This window comes from Antechinus flavipes, chromosome 3 (genome assembly GCF_016432865.1).
Source record: "Antechinus flavipes isolate AdamAnt ecotype Samford, QLD, Australia chromosome 3, AdamAnt_v2, whole genome shotgun sequence".
Taxonomy (NCBI): Eukaryota; Metazoa; Chordata; class Mammalia; order Dasyuromorphia; family Dasyuridae; genus Antechinus; species Antechinus flavipes.
This window is the reverse complement of record NC_067400.1, coordinates 620,449,376-620,467,263: the sequence shown is the minus strand read 5'-3', so window position 1 is coordinate 620,467,263 and position 17,888 is coordinate 620,449,376. Positions and strand designations below refer to the sequence as shown.

The window sequence follows — 17,888 nt, the reverse complement described above, 5'->3', positions numbered from 1 at the left end:
ATATATTGTATCAAATAATCTGTGTTGTATATATTTATATACAAGAATGGGAGATGCTTGAGGGGAGAAATTGTTTTGGTTTTGCTTTTGCATCCTCAGCACTTTTCAGAGACTTAGCACACAGTACATCTTTATTGAAGTGAATGGAAATGAATAATGGGAAATTGTAGTGAATTGATAAATCAGAGATGGAAATGAAGGAGAAGAGTGGAAGAGCAATAGAGGGGAAGGAGAAATGGGAGGGAATGGGGGAAATGGAAGTTCACTGGAGCCTAGTATGATGGTTGGTACATAATGAATGTCTGTATACTAGCTAATTGACAGGAGGTACATAGGGTGAATAGAAAGAATGAGGGAAACAAAGATGGTATAAGGAGATTAGAGGTTTATAAGAGGATGGACAGTCAGCTGGTATAGTGGAAAGAGTCATTGTCTGGAAATCAGGAGACTATTGTTCAATCCCACTGCAGATATCCGTTATCTTTGTGATCGGAAGTAAGGAGCTTTATCTCTCAGACTCTCAACTGATTCATCTATATGATTAAAAAGTAGGATCTATTCATCCCCTATGTCATAACATTGTTACAAGTATATTATAAACCTAAACTTTGAAATCATACCTGAAAGACAGAGATACGTGAGAGAAGATGGACCAAAAAAAAAAAAAAGTAGAAAAGCAAGAGAAAGCCAAGAAAAGCATAAAGATGTCATGTGTATGTTGTATGGCATGTTGTTTTGCCCATGTAGTTTTTATGGATCTACAGAGATCCAACTCTGTAAGGAAGAATAGATGTCTCTAGGGTCATCCACCACTATAATTCTTTAAGGGAGATTTGGACTCCTGAGAAAAGACACTAAGAGTTGAAGTCAGATGTTGGCCAATCTGCTTTCCTCAGAGTAGGAATTGGGGCGATTTAGTGCTTTCAGTTATTTCTAACTCTGTGAACCCCAACTGATTTTTTCTTGGTAAAGATAATGTAGGGCTTTGTCATCTCATTCTTGCAGCTCATTTTACAGATGAGGAAATCAGGCAAATAAGGTGAAGAGACTTATGTGACTAAAGCCAGATTTGAACTCTGATCTTCTTCCCTCCAGGTCCAGTATTCTATCCACTATAGGATTTAACAGCACCAAAAAGAGGATACTCGATTATAATTAAAATTAGTTGTTCTCTTCAATATTGTTTTTCTAAGGGAAATACTTTTTACATTCAAACTGCACTCCTTATCAAGATAACTACTTTCTTGAGAAGAAATGTCTGAAGTAATCCCATGTTTTAATCTTGCCTCACTTTATACCTAACTTGTCTGCATATCACTTTCTTCCTAATCTTTCTTTCCCTTTGGGATTGTGTAGAAAGACTTTTACCAGGTGTCTTCTCTGTCAAAGCTGGAAACCAACAGACCGGGATCTCTTTTCATTATAGTTCTTCCCAATTCCATCCCTGGCACAAGTGCAAACACAGAGCAATCATTTGGGGTTGTTTATCATTCTTTCTTGGAGAGAAAACATGACATCAGGAAGTCATGATATGCAAGTGAAATGGATTCAAGGGAGGGCTAAGCAAAGTCATCACCTCACTCTCTTCCAGAACTATCTGGGCCCAGTGGCAATATTTAGAACAGGATGATTGAAGATGATTACCCTCCCCCTCTTCCCCCCACCCCCGGCCCCCCGCCTCCAGGGAGCAATCAATAGCTTTACCAATGAAGATTGTCCAATGCAAAAGACTTTCTAAGCCAAGGCCTTGCATAGGTTTATATTTTTGTGTTAGGAGAAGAGAAAGGGGAGTAATATATGGATTTAAATATAATAGACAATGACTATTTACCATTTAACAGGATATCTGAGGCTAGCTTCTGTACAGGAAATCCATAGCTAGTTGGTCAATGTTTGGTTGCTGTCCTTCATTCTCAAAGAGAAGCAAAATGAATTGTAGCTGATCAAACCAATAACAGCTTGGAATGCTCCGTCACAGATCAAACACAGATAGTCCCTGTAAACAAATGGCCTCATGCAAGATGTTCTTGCTTCCTTCCAATGGCTATTTGTACCCTTAAGTCCAAATATCCAGAAACTGCATTTTTGGCTTTTTACTACCATGTTTATTACCTGAATGAATATTGGAGAATGAAGTTAGAGCACAATTCTAGATTGCTTTCCAGACTGGTTGAAACAATTCACAACCCCATCCATAATGCCTTTCTGTAGCACTGCCAACATAAACCAATCCTTGCCAATATGTTGGGTGTGAGATGAAAGCTAAAGGTTGTTTTTGTTTTGTGGTGATTTTTATCTTTAGCGATCTGATACAGTCTTTAATATAGCTGTTAGAAGTTAGTCATTCTTCTTTCGAGAACTCTTTGTTCCCATTCTTTGACCAACAACCTTTTGGAGGATAGATCTTTGTCTTATATGCTCATGTCATTTCTCTTTGTATCTTGGATATCTGACCCTCATCAGAGATATTGGATGCAAAGGTTTGGTTGAAAAAGTGTCTCTGTTGCTCTATTCCATTTTCCAGAAGGAGACATATTCAATGTCAGGTTGCTATTATCCCTTCTTTCTCCAAAGATTCTGGTTCATTTCCCTGTCATACACCCTAGTACTGTCTCCCTTCCCTGTGAGCATCTTCTCTGCTTATGATACATAAGTTTTATTTATTAAAACCTAGTTCCTAAAATGTCAGAGTTATCTGATGGAACAAATTCTCACTTTGATTTACAAAAAAAATGGGTAAAGTTGTCCTGAATCTAAAATTTTCCCAAGAAGATTTTATAGTTTGTATAGTTTTGTATAGTTTATTGTATAGTTTAATTATATACCTTGAACATCTAGGCGATACAGCAAATACTAAACCTTGAGTCAAGAATTAGGGTTAGGGTTAAGGTTCAAAACCAGCTTCAGACACTTGCTAGCTTTGGGACCCAAGAAAATTCATTGAACTTCTGTCTACCTCAATTTCCTCATCTGAAGAATGGGGATTAAAATATGAAGATAAAATATGGATATTTTATAAACCACTTTCTACATCTTAGTGTTTGAATTCAAATCCAACCTCAGATGCGTACTGACTTTCTGATCCCGGAAGTCACTTAATCTCCATCTGCTTCAGTTCTCTCATTTGTAAAAAGGAGATAACAATATAAGAATTAAATGAAATAACACTTATGTAGCTTTTTTTTCAAACCTTAAAGTTTTATGTAAGTGCAAGATCTTATTACTGTTATTATTAATTTTGGGATACTAATGAATTCACAGCCTGACTGTGAACTAACTCAGGAAAGCATGAGCGATTTGGGGATAAATGCCAAGCCTTACTACTGCCAAAGCTTAGAGGTTCCAAGATCATGTAATTCTTTTTTTAATTATCAAAGCTTTTTATTTACAAAACATATGCATGGGTAATTTTTCAACATTGAGCCTTGCAAAACTTTCTGTTCCAAATTTTTCCCTCCTTCCCCTCATCCCCTCCCTTAGATGGCAGGCAATCCAATCATGTAATTCTTTTTAAAAGTTTTTTTTTCATTGATAGAAAACTATTTTTATAATAGCTTTTTTTATTTTCCAAAACACATGCCAAGATGGTTTTCAACATTTGCCCTTACAAAATCTTGAGTTCCCTCCCTTTCCACCTCCCTCTTTCCTCTAGCCAGCAAGTAATCCAGTATAGGTTAAACAGATCATAAAGTTCTTGAATGATTTATAAAATAGACAAACATTGCTGAGAGGGGTTCTGGGTGACTCACTCAGAGGTCTGTGCTAAAATGAAAAGATCAAAGCAAATTAATGTCTACCTTCATGTATTCTCATAGAGGGGTGGAGGGGAGAGAGACAAAGTACAATTCCATCAATATATTCCAGATTCATACAAAGCTGATGCAAGATATCCCAAGAGAAGGCTCAAGTCTGGAGGGTTGTATTTGGAAGACTGAAAAGGGACTCTTTGCTGCAAAAGGTGATGTTGGAGTGGAGTCAAAAAGAAGCCTGGGGATTCTCAGAGGCATAAGTGAGGAAAAAGACCATTCTAGGACTGAGGGGCAATCAAGGAGACTGAAAGTGTGTGAGAAGCAAAAGTTTGGTCAGCATGGCTAGACTGCTGAATAATTAAAAGGTGTAGAGAAATGATTATTTGTTTCTTGTATTAATAGCTAATTATTGAAAAAAGACTGAAGGATTTCCCCCTTTTTTTACTTCCTTTTTCAGAAATCAATGCTTGTAGGTTATTCAGGCAGCCTTTGAAATGCAGAACTGATACTGAAAGGGAAAACTTGAATTTATTCATAAGGTAAAGATATTTTAATTTAGGTGAACTAATGAATTCCCTCCCATTGTGTTTTACTAGGAGAAGTCTAGGAAAATGTGGATTGTACCTTTGCTCAAACTGATGATGTGGGTAGAGATTTATCTCTTTAACTAAAACTGAGCGATCAAAGACACATCCTGCAGCCTTTCATTCGAATAAGTCCACCTCTCATGTAATATTCATTCTCTCTCACTATTTATTAACCAATCAGAGGCAATTACCACTCTCTGGAACACTTCTCCAAGGGCTTAAAATGTTGAGTGGGTTCCAATGAGTGATCTTTGGCATTCAAAAGTGCCACTGATCTCTTTTATTTATTATATGCTACTATGATTAATGAAATTGTTAATTACACAAAAATTATGTTTCCTGAATTTGTTATACATCACAGTGCTGTTTTTTTTAAATCACATCCAAAGTTTGTGAGCCTTTTGGGAGGCTTTCCTGGCAAAAATATTAGGGTGATTTGCCATTTATTTTTCCAGCTCATTTTACATATGAGGAAATTGAGGCAAATAGTAGTAAGTGACTTGTTCAGTATCACACAGCTAGAAAGTGTCTTGTTTCCAAATTTGAACTCAGAAAAATGAGTTCTCCTGATTCCAGAATCATCATTCAATGCACTATGGTGCCATCTAGCTGCCCTGAAAAAGTCCTATAATATATACTATCATTTTCATGGCAGCATTTTTAGGGTAGTTTAAAAAAAAAACTGGAAAGAAAATATTAATCATCAGTGAAACCTACCAAAGCTTACATCTATACTCTATAAATTTTGGGAAACATTGTTTCACTAATAAGAAGCAAATATGAAGAATTGAGTGAAACATAGAAAGGAAACAGAATCGGTGAATTATAAGCCTTTATTGAGAGCTTACTCTGTGCCAAGAACTAGGCTAAACAAGCCATGCTTTCAATGATACTACAAGGCAGTTGAACTCAAATTAAGTACCAGGACCGATCTTCATCCAGATTGTGAAATGATGAAACACACCTCCATATTCTTCTTGGCAGAGAGATGAGGGCTCATGGGTGCAGATGGGGTCTCTTTATCAGTTGGTTTTGCTTGGCTGTTTTTTCTTTGGATACAAAATGAGGGAGCATCATCAAAGAAGGGAGAGAGGTGGTGGAACACAGAAGAAAATGACCCTGTTGTGTTTCTGAAAAGCAGAATTTTTCTTTGTATCAGCAGTATGATGTCTGAAACATGGGAGAGATTTTTTAAAAGTACTTGTTGACTGAAGATAAAAGTCCTCAATAAAATCTACCTTTAAAATTTCAAATTAAAGAGAGACAATATGAAGGTAAAAAAGAGTCCCGAACTTGAAATTAGAGAGCCTGACTTCACTTCTTAATAAAGGCTTAATAAATGCTTATTTCTTTCCTTCCTTCTTGGCTTGCATATTTATCTCATTGCATTAGGTCATTTCATCTCTCTGGACCTTGATTTTTTCATCTGTAAAACAGAGATAATAATAAAACCTACTTCGTGAACTTATTATGAAGAAATTGCTTTATTAATTGTAAATTATTATTTAAAATGAAACAAAGCAATTAATGACCCATGTCATATTCATCCAATTTAATTCAGAAGGACACATCACCAAGTGGTAATGGCCAAGTGATATTAATATATGTATGATTTGCTGATTAAATTGTATGTTAATTATAATGTGCTAATTAAAATAATGTTATTATTTAGTCTATATATGAATATATTTGCATATATGCAGATGTATACTTGCATCTATATGTAAATTTGCTTGTGTATAGGGACACATGTATAAGTCCATCCCAAGGGACTCCAATGGATCATCATGCATGGGATAGCTACATTGGCCTTTGACTTCACCCTCATTCTCATCAACTGACCATTGAATTCTATCCATCCATTATCTCATTTGTCAGAGGCAACATTCACAGCACAGAGGTTGATCACATCACACGTAATAGCCCAGTGATCCTGGGCAACTTAGATGATTCCTCATCTGTCTTGAGCAACTCCATTTGATCTAATTTGATATTCCCAATAACTCCATACAATAGCTAAGTTCTCCAGACATTACTATCCCCATTTTAGAGATGAAGCAACTATAAATAAGAAATGACTTGGCCATGATCACAGAGTTATCAAGTTTGGGAGACTCTATTTCAGCTCAGATCTCATCAGATTCCAGGTCTTTATACCTAAGAAAGAAGAAGATGATAACATGGGGTTATATGGGAAACTAAGGAGAGACCCTTTCCTGGGTCTAGACTTATGATTTCATCCTAGTGGAGACATCTCATTGTGGAAATTGAGGCAGATCAGCGGCTCAAGAATGACTGAGAGTTTGAAGGAGACACCAACGGCCCTGAGAATTCAAGTGATTTGGTGCAAGTAATATATTTTAACATGTATCATCAGAGGGACCTGACTCAAGTTTTACTGATTCTGGTACTTATTTCTCTGTCCACTATACCAGTAATTCTCAATACTAATGTCTTAGCATTATAATAAATACAGCTTTGATCTCAAAGATCCTTAGGGACTCTCAAGAGTGCCCTAACCACATTCTAATACACTTTAATTTCTAATAACATAAATATTAGTAATTAACCCTCACTGGAGTGTCCCCAGTAATTGTTAAGGGTGTAAAGGGTTCAGATACCAAAAAGTTTGAGAATAGCTGCAGATCACACTGCCTCTGAAGGGACATGGAACAACGTCAATTGTTCCTCATGTAGGGAACAAGGGGCTATCTTGATAAGGATGTGATATGGTTATTGATGCTGCAGTTTTATCATTACTGGGTCTTTGACATCATTGACACAGAGAACTCCCTCGAACAATTACCTCCTGCAGTTCCTGTTTGGTAACCTGCTGTCTCTGAGAATCACCTAAATTAGCACTATAGGAGGTGATCTGCCCACTGTCACATAGACCTTATCACACAAAAGGCTAAGTCCAGAGGTGAATACAACTCTTGAACTTTGGTCACAGATTGCCTTTTTTTGCCTAGGGGCAGATATAAGAGATTCTTTCTCTAAAGGTCCCTTTTGATGCCTGACCCATGGCACAGGATGGTCTAAAGTCCCCATAGGTCCTGCCAGTGAAAAGATAGTTCCAGTATTCCTCTCAAGACGACAGGGACCAGAGTCCAAGCTGCTGACCGACTGAGTGTGTTACCCCAGGATTATTCTAGTTGAATTCACAGAGTTCCATCATTGAATTAGATACAGAGATAGAAATCTAGGAGTTACAGTAATTGTCAAAGGCACCTGCCAAAACATGCAAGTCTTTTAAATGATATTATAGGGGCAAAGTGTGCCCAAACGCATAACATCAGTAAAGTAATGCAATGGGACTGGGCGATAGAGAGTAAAAGGAAAAGAGCAAGGACATAAGATGGATAAGAAGAGAATGGGATGTGTATGACAATGGGAAAAAGAAGTGGGGGAAATGTAGACTACAAATATTTGAGCTACAGCTTCTGAGATATGAGAAAACACCCCTTTTATACCCCTTTTCAGCAGTGAGAGTCCTCCGATGTGGGATACTGTATATGTTGTTACGTGTCTGCATCCATTGTTTAGCTGAATATTGTGTTTTCCATTCCCTAGTGAATGAGATTTTAATCTCATAATTGGAGTACTCAAAGTCTCCTACAATCTGATACTCATCTACCTGCCAAACCTTATCTCACACAACTTTCTTCCCATATGTTATCTAGAGGCAACTAGATGGTAAAGTTGATAGTGTTGGACCTAGAGTCAGGAAGACCTGAATTCAAATCTAACCTAGAATACCTACTGGCTATGTGATCTTGGACAAGTCACTTAATTTCTCTATGAAAGTTTTCTCAACTATAAAATAAGGATACTAATAGCACTCTTCAAAATTGTTTTGAGGATCAAAAGAAATGATATTTGTAAAGTGGTTTCCCAACCTTAAAGTACCCTATAAATGCTAGGAAATATTATTGTTACTTTCCAGTCAAAAATTGTACTCATTTATTCCAGGGTTAGAGCCAAGAAAGCAGAATAAAATCAAGAAGCTGTTCAAACTTTCCCAGTTTCCCTCAAAAATCACATGAAACCAAACCTCTGAACAGAATCTGATGGAATGAAACTATTCTCCAGCTCAAGACAGACTGAAAAAACTTCAAGAAAGGTCAGTCTCACTGGGGTGTTCAACCCAAGTCAGATAGACTCTGGGAAAGCGTTGAGAGGGTCTTAATCATAGCAAATTAGCAACTAAGACTCTTAGTCCTGGCTCAGTAGAGATGTAAATCAGGGAGGCAACTTCCAGTCCCAGTTCAGAAAGCAAACTTTGGGAAACCAAGCTGTTTCCTGAAAAGAACAGACAAAGCTATCCCCTCCAAACACAAGGGGTCCCTCTGCTCAAAGCCAAGGTTCAGAGCTGCACAGGAAGCTTGGGACAGCACCACCTGTCCCTTAGGAGCAGAGGTCCACCTTAAAAATAAAAATTAAAATAATTTTTTAAAAAGAGGAAATAGCAAAAGAAAAGGAAAGAAAATGGACAAGAAACATGAAAGAATTTCGATCATAGAAAGCTACTACATTGACAGCTGCTACATTGTGTTTAAATAAAACACAAACTCAGACGAAAACAGAATATCCAGAGAAGAAATCTCAAAGAGTGAGAAATCAAGCCCAAAGAGGCTTCTTGGAAATGTTCATAAAAGACTTCAAAAGGCAAATGAGAGATGTAGAAGAAAAATGAGAAAACAAATGAGAGCTTTATAAGAGAGTCAACAGTTTGGAAAAGGAAGGAAAAATTGATACATCCAGCAAATGGAAGGCGGAATCTGGACCAAATTCCCCTCTTTCTCCTGTTTCTTCTTAATATTGTTGTGCCCTTTGACTCTTATCCAATCCTCATGTGCATGGGCTGATTTCTGCTTCTGTATCTTCATGTTTATGCAATTAACCCCCTAGCTTGTGGTTTTAGCCTTTATAAATCTTCGTCTCCTGCTGTTCAGACTGCTTGATTTGGATCTTGCTATGCCCCTTGCAGCCACTGGCAAATAAACTCCACTTGAAATTTTACTTTGTCTCATTTGCTGTTTTTCTTGATACAACAATGATGACAGGGAAGACCAAAACACCAATTCAGAAGAGGACAAAATGCCCATATAGAAACCTCAACGAGGGATGTGAATTGTTCTCAAACTCAAAGAGCCTTCTCAGAAAAGCTCATAAATGATTTTTAAAATCAAATAAAAGAAATAGAAGAAAAATTGGGAAAGGAGAGGTATGTAAGATAGAGTTAACAGCTTGGAAAAGAAAATACCTTTTAAGAATACAATTGGTCAAATGCAAAAAAAAAAAAAATGCACTGAAAAAAAAAACAACATTTTTAAAATTAAAATTAATGAAATTGAAAAGGACATATAAAAACTAATTGAAGAAAATCATACATTAAAAACTAGAACTGGAGAAATAGAAGTTAATAATGCCATAAGATATAATCAGTTAGACAAAGTTTAAAAAAATGGGGGAAAAAAAAAAGAAAATGCAAAATACCTCACTGGAAAAATAGCTGACCTCGAAAATAGATCCAGGAGAGACAATTTAAAAATTATGAAGTACTTGAAGGCCACAATCAAAAAAGAGCCTGGACAATTTTCTTCAAGAAATCATCAAGGAAAACTGCTTCAATATGCTAGAACCCGAGGGCAAAATAGTCATTAAAAGGGGTATACAACTGTACATGCCCTTTGATCCAATAGTGCCACTACTGGATCTATATCCCAAAGAAATCAAAAAAGAGGGAAAAGGATCCATATGTGCAAACATATTTGTATCAGCTTTTTTTGTGGTGGCAAAGAATTGGAAAACAAGTAGATGTCCATCAGTTGGGGAATGGCTAAATACGTTTTCACATATACACATATGTGTGTTTGAGTGTGTGTGTGTGTGTGTGTGTGTGTATGGTATGGTATCTTATATGAAGGTAATGAAATATTGTTGTTTAATAAAAATGATGAATGGGCTGATTTTAGGAAATACTGAAAAGATTTACATGAAATGATGCTGAGTGAAGCAAGCAAAATAAGGAAAACATCGTACCCAGCAACATCAGGACTGTATAATGATCAACTATGATTGCCTTAATTTTTCTTAGGGGTTCAGAGATCCAAGGTAATCTCAATAAACTTTGAATGGAAAATGCCATCTCCTTCAGAAGGAGAACTATGGAGGCTGACTGTACATCAAGACATACTGATTTTTAATTTTTTTTCTTTGTGGTTTTTCCCTTTTGTTCTGATTTTTCTCTCTCATCATGATACATACAGAAATTTGCAAATATATATATACACGTGCATAGCAAAAATGTTTTTCCATGTAATTGGTGAAAATAAAAATAATAATAAAAAATAATCCTTGAAAGAATCCATTGATAGCCTGCTGAAAGAGATCCCACTAGCAAAACTCTAAGAAATATTTTTGTAAAACTCTCAAGGAAAAAATACTGCAAAACCTCCAGAAAAAAAAATCAAGTATTGAGGAGCCACAGTCAGGATTACTCATGATTTGACAAATTCTACAATAAAGAATCAGGGGGGCCTGGAATGCCATATTTCAGAAGACAAAGGACTTTGGATTGCAACCAAGAACTGACCATCCAGTGAGACAGAGTACCATCTTTCAGAGGAGGAGATGGACCTTTAACAAAAGGAAGTTTCGATCATTTCTATTGAAAAGAGTAGAACTTAACAGAAAATTTGAACTACAAATAAAAGACTCAAGAGAAGCACAGAAAGGTAAGCAGGAAAGAAATAAACATTTAAAGAAACTTTATATCTATACATGAGAAGATGTATACATGAAAAGTATATGTTTTGTTAAGGCAGTAAGAAGAGGCAAACATAGAGAATGTAGATATAAGAAAACTCTGATGTGATGATACTTAAGAAAAAGACATTAAGGGATGGGAAAAAATATTGTACTGGGAGAAGAGGAAAGGAGAAGCCGCACAAAAGACTTTTTATGGTAGATGGAAAGAAGGGAGGGGGATAAACATAGTATAAAGCTTAATCTCATTAAGATTGGCTCAGAGAAGTTATAACATACACACTCATTTGGTGTAGAAACTTATTGTGCCCTATACAAAAGTAGGAGAAGAAAGGGGGAAAGAAAGAGGAGGGACTGGATAGAAGGGGAAACAAAAATAGGAGGAAAAAAAGAGTAAGTGAATGGAAGAAGTTTTATTGAAGGGAGAGCAGGTTGAGGAGGGGACAGGATGGAAATGAAGAAAAAACATATATATAAAAGAGAAAATAGGATGGAGAGAAACATACAACTAGATAGTGAGTGTGAATGGGATAAACACTCCCATAAAAAGGAAATACAGAGTATATTGAATTAAATACCAGAATCCTACAATATGTAGGAAATACAATTGAAACAGGGAGATACAGAGTAAGAGTAAAAGGTTGGAGCAGAATATATTATACTTCAGCTGAAGCAAAAAAAAAAAAAAAAAGCAGATATAAAAAATATATGGACATACAATCTTCAGATAATGAAATTAAAGCCATTTCTCATTAGATTAAAAAATTAAGTCAGAGACATAAAGACTGAGACAAAGAAACATAAAAGCAATGGAGACAAACACAGAGACAAAAATAGATTGAACAGAGAAAAGGCAGAAAGAAAGGAGAAAATTCCCTCTCTCATTACAGCCCTCATCTCCTTACTTTAACTGGGGAAGGGAGAAGGGCAAAGGAAGAAGAGGAGAAGGGAGAGTATCTTTGGATCACTGAGACAGGGAAGCCTGGTTTGGAGAATCTGAAGATTAAGAGAGAGGTACACAGAAACTAAGATAGGGGCAGAGAAAGAAATGGGGCATAGTAGGAGCTTCAGGGATGAGGGAAGATATCCTTACTTGGACACATTGAAAATCAAGTCATGAGAATGAAAACTAAGGAGAAAAGGAGCAAGAAAGACAAAGACAAATGTACAGAATGAAGGAAGGAAACATCTCAAGAACACAGAATTGGGAAGGAGATGGTTGAGAGTTGTGGAGTTGAAAGTGAAAGATGGTCCACAGAGGCAAATAAGAATAGAAAGGGAGAAAGGATGTCTTGGACATAGGGTGTATGGGTGACTAAATGGAGGTTAGTCTGGGTTTGTTATAGAGTGTCAGGGAGGAAAACAGACTGACTTGGAATTGTACAGGAAGAAAGCTTGGGGTGCTGAGCTGAGGAATCACTAACTTGGGATACTGGGAACCAGTGAAGTATTTGTATGATAAGGGATGATACAAAGAAACTCAAAGAAACACATCAAGAGGGGAAAGCAAGGAATGAAAGTGACCTCAAAGATGCTGAAATACAGAGAGGGTTGATACCTATTAGAAAAGGAAGACATATCAGTTGAGACAGAAACAGTCTAAGAGAGAGTTTTCCTCACTGATGTGATGGGGGAAAGGTCTTGGAGGAATGCATAAGGGAAGGATTAGAGAGGTTGAGAGAAACAGAAGTTAGGAGATAAAGGATCCATGAAGATGAAACAAAGAGGTGTTCATAGAAAGGGGGGAGTCATAAAGAAAATCAATCTAGATCAAGAAGAGTAAAGGAGAGCCTCACATGGAGGAGGGGATGATCAGTTATACAGTCTGGGCTAGGGCTCTGGTGGGAGAGTGCATTCTAGAAGAGGTCAAAAGAAACTATGGGGAAAGGAGGCAGGGAGATTATGGAGTCCACCTCTGGTCTTACTCCACTTTCTTCCATTGACAATTGTCAACTATGTAGACAAAGTTAGCACTCAGGGGCCATGTCGATGTCTTCTTGGCGGCCTATGTCTCCCAGATGGCTCTCCCCCTTGGAGGGACTTCTCTCCTGGAGGACCTAAGAGAAACCAGACACAGGCTGGCATGAGCCTCTGACTTTCACCTCCTTGGAGAACTAGGAATTTGAGCCTCCTGATCCTTGCCCCCCAGAATCCCGAGTGTCTGCCCTGCCCCCACTCCATCCCACTGGAGGGATGCAGACGTTCCCATCCCATGACTTGCCTAACACGCAGAAATGCGATTTGAATCCCAGTCCCCTTGCTCCAAACTCAGTCTTCTTTCTCACTGTAGCCGGCTGTGCCCTCAGCCCACTCCCACCAGGAACGGAAGGTCAGGGGCCCCAGCTCCTGCTCAGCCTCCAGGACCAAGAGATCCAGGGCTCCCTCTGCTAACCTGCCCCCACCACAACCTCTGAAGAAAAGAGGAGGATTGGAGCCCAGGCTGAGACATTAGTGTGTGAAGAGGGCCGGGAGAGGCATTTTCTGTAGGGAAAGGGGGGAACAAGTGGTCCCGGGGTGGGGTAAGTGAGGGAGCTGCTGCCTTCAGCTTAGACCGTGAGCCAGGCAGGTGGATATGGGGAGAGTGACGGGAAGCGGGGGGGTTGGGGGGGGAAGTTGGAGGCAGAGGCTCTTTCAAATCCGGGTTCCAGACCGTAGCTGACGCTCCACATTGCCCGAATTGTCGCTGGGGAGAGTTAAGGAAGAGCTTGGAAGCGTGTTGAACACCCAAGTGGAGCCAGGCTCCAGAATCCCCAAGAGAAGGGGGGAAAGGAGGCGCCCACCTTTGCATACCGGGGCCGCGGGGTCGGGTGTGTGCGGGGCTCTGGGGAGCCCTCGGACCTGACGGAGGACTGAACCTGGGGAGGTGAGGAAAGGTGACGTAGGGAGGGAGGGACAAGGGCGCAGTCTCACCTCAGTCTAGTCTCCGAGCAGGGGACGCCGTGAGCTTGGGCTCCCCTCCCTCCGCAATCTTCGGTCCAACCTCCGGGTCTCCGCTCCCAAGAAGCTCCCAGCTCTTATTGCTGCCTCGCCTTCCCCCGCCTCTCTTCCGCCCTGGCCCAGAGCTCAGTCCCCCGCGGACCGCGGGAAGGGCCAAGATAAACAACAGAGGTTCCCTGCGTGGGGTCTGGGTCGGGCTGCTCCCACCTCCCGTCCCCATCACCTTCTCCAGGCCTCCCTCCCGCCCATAGCGCACCGGCTCTCGGAGCTTTCCTAGGAAAAAGGCCATGAGGGAGACGGAGCCGGGGGCGGGGGGAGAAGGCGCCCCGGAGCCCCCTCCCCACCCCACTCCACCCCCGATCCCTCAGGCACCCGGCCCTCTCTGTGCCTCGCCCGCGCTCCTCCCGCCTTGCCGGGCGCCGAGCAGCAACAAGTCCCTTCCGCCCCGGGGGGCCAGCCGGGCTCGGGCCGCGCCTTTCTTCGGGTCCCGGGCCCTCGGGGAGAACCGCCCAGGGACTTCCAAGCCGGCTTTGAGAACCATGTTCTTTCAACTCATAAAAAAGTCACAGCGTTGCCGAGAACATGGAAATGCAGCTGGCCGTCGTTTTCCAGCTAGTGGAGGGAGGGAGGGAGGGAGGAAGAAAGATTATCCATGGTTGAACATTCAGTCCAAGGAACAGTGAGTTAGATCTGAAAGGAACCTGACCCAAGCCCTCCCTTTTCAAATAAGATCAAGGGGTAGCCAAGGAGGGTGAGAGACTAGTATTAATACTGGTAGCAAACTTCAGAAGTGATATTCAAACCCAAGTTCTCTAGCTCTAGAACCAAGCTCCGTCCTTAATTTATACATGATTGAGGTGAGTATGCATAACGTTCCTTATGAAGGAGAATCAGGCAGAAGATGGGGTTTGTGGCAGCAGAAGGGCACAAGGTGATGCTGTGTTGCTGTGAGGAGGATTTTTCTTGAAATTCAGAAGAAGGAAAATGCAACTGCATGGTGTTACAGTACCTAGAGCACCAAAAGACACAAGAAATCAGGAGTTCAAATTCATCCTCAAGCACTTAAGAGCTGTGTGACCCCAGACACATTACTTAACCCTGTTTTCCTCAGTTTCCTCATCTGTAAACTGAGCTGGAGGAGAAACTAGCAAAACATTCCAGTTTTTCTGCCAAGAAAATCCCAAATGAGATCATAAAGAATCAGATATGGCTGAATAAAAACAGCCAAAATATCTGAGCTCCTGTTTGGACCTTTCTGTGGTTGATCATTTCAGACAATTTTCTTGTTCTCTCTTTACTTCACTTTTCTGTCTAATTGAGTACACGTGGGCTTCTTAAACTTTATCGTGTCATGGATCCCTTGGACAATCAAGTGAAGTGTATAGACTCCCTTCTCAGAAAAACTTTTTTAAGTATATAAGAAATATGGTGAAATTATGAAATAAATAAAACAATATAATTATCTATATGATATGATAGGAATTATATACATATATAAATATGGTGTGTGTGTGTGTATCTTTTCCAATTTTGTAAACGCCTTAAAATCTATCAAGAGATCTGTGGAGTCCAGGTGAAGCACTTCTAGAGTAGATTATCTCCTCCTTCTTAAGAAGGAAAAATCAATTTTGTGCTCCTAACCCCACAGGATTGTGAGACACTCTTAGCATCAGGAGAGGTACCTTGCCTTCGCTTCACAATGAAGTGAGGAATAGGAATATAACTTCTATCTCTTCCTGGGTCAGCTCATTCCATATTCACAGTTTGTTCTTGTGTAAAACACAGAACTCAAATATAAGGGCCATTCCTTTTTATTAGGGCATCACCAGCACCTGGAACTCTGCCTGGCACTGAACTGGTGATAATAAAAACTCATTACTTCATTGATCTCTTTTAAACCATGAAGTTCTACAAAAATAGAAGCTGTAATAGAATGATTGCTTTGGCTCTCAGTCTTACCCCCAACCTGATCTATTTGAAATTGTTCAGCTCCTCTTAATGGAATTTGGATTCAGAGCTCAAAAACAAACCTACTATGGAGTCACAGATTTAGATGGAGTCAATATTTAGATAAAAAACAGACACGGGGGTAGAAGCTCCATGTGTAGAGCCACACAAGTTGTAAATTGTCAAGGGTGGGATTTGAGCCCTAAAACTATGACTCTTCAATTCCCTTATGCAAGATTCAGATTTAGGTATTTCATCCTGTGTCTTTTTCGGTGGCAACTTTTCTTACTACACAGACGTACCCTACCCTCCGTTCTGTCTCCAACTAACGTATCTAGATACCAGATGGTGACTGTACCTTCATTGGAGGTAAACTAATGACCTCTGCAATCTTGTCATTTTTACTTTGAAAACATGTATGATATATGTCCCTTTCTATTCCACTACAGTTTTGCACAGACCTTCCTCACTTTTCTCTTGGTCTTTTATAATAATTGCACCACTTTGATGTTATCTTGGACTCCTCTTTTTCCTTTCCCCCACGTAGCCAATCTATTCCCAAGCTCGATCATGTCTAGCTTCATAAGAGCTCTCTTATACTTCTCCTTCTCTCATCCTCAGATTATTCCTTCTGAGTGGTCACCATGTGCCAATCTCTCCTCTCGCCACTCCGTTCTTAGCTGCCAAAGTAATCTTGTAATGAACTAGTCTTATCATGTTACCCTCCTACTCAATTAACTCCAACAGTTCCCTCTTACATCCAGGACAGAATAGCCAAACCTCAGGTTGATTGTTAAACCCCTTCAACAACTGGCCCCTTTCTACCTCCCCAGTCTTCCCATCCAAGTACTTCTCCCCATCCAAATATTGTTCTATCTAATGATTCTGGCCTCCTTGCCCTGGAGCAAGATACTCCATCCCTTGGCTCTGGGCGTTTTCTCTGGTTTGTCTCCTGTACCTGGAAGACTCTTCCTCCTTACCTCTTGCTTCTATTAAGATTCACTCCAAAGGGCACTAGGTGCTGCAAATGAGAGAGCTTAGAAACTTATATAAACTAATGCAAAGTGAAATGATCCAAACAGGGAGAACATTGTACAGCAACCGCAATGTTGTATAATGAAGAATTTTGAATGACTTAATTATTCTCAGCAAGACAATGATCCAAGACAATCCCAAAGGATTCATGATCAAACACTATCCACCTCCCGAGAAAGAACTGATATTATCAGAATACAGATTGAAGTGTGCTATTATTTATTTACTTTCCTTTTCTTTTTGTTTGAATCTTCCTATGCAAAATGAATAAAATGGATATGTTTTACATGACTACATATATGTATTTTTTTTGTATCGCTGTCTTGAGGAGTGGGGAAGGAGGACCAGAATTTGGAACTCAAAACTTAAATAAAAACCAAATGTTTAAAAATAATTTTCATGTGTAATTGGAGAAAAATGCTAAAAAATAAAGAGATATCACTCTCAGGGAGCTCATAGTCTAATACAGGAGGTGAGAAACAGCTATATATAAGCAAGCTAGAGAGGTGATAAATTTGAAATAATCCCTAGAGGAAGGAAATTAAAGTCAATAGAAATTGGGAAAGGTTTTCAGTAGAAAGATGCATTTTATCAGGGACTTGGAGGCAATTAAGGAAGCCATGAGATGGAGATGAAGGGGGATGGCTTTCCAGACAAGGTGAAAATGTTTTATTGGAGGAAGGGCAAGGAGACCAGTGTCCCTAGATGAAAGAATAGGGGAGTGGTGAAATGTAGAAGATTGGGAAGGTAGGAGGGGGCTGCTTAGGCAGGACTTTGAATGTCAGACATTTGTATTTAATCCTGGATAGTAGTAGGGAGCTAGAAGAGATCAGTGAGTAGGAGGTAGGAGGAAGTGTTGGGC

General features: G+C 39.5%; 1 long non-coding RNA gene across 2 annotated transcripts; it reads right to left on the bottom strand.

Moving 5' to 3' along the window:
- Positions 1–5,151: 5,151 nt before the first annotated feature.
- LOC127556455 (uncharacterized) lies at positions 5,152–14,636 on the bottom strand. 2 transcript variants are annotated; one of them, XR_007952464.1, is made up of 3 exons: positions 14,018–14,636; positions 13,033–13,164; positions 5,152–5,762 (listed from the first exon to the last, which is right to left on the bottom strand). It is a non-coding gene; the product is annotated as an uncharacterized LOC127556455 (long non-coding RNA). The 2 variants fall into 2 exon arrangements; XR_007952463.1 differs by having other exon boundaries at positions 13,021–13,164; positions 14,018–14,634.
- Between the last annotated feature and the right edge of the window lie 3,252 nt (positions 14,637–17,888).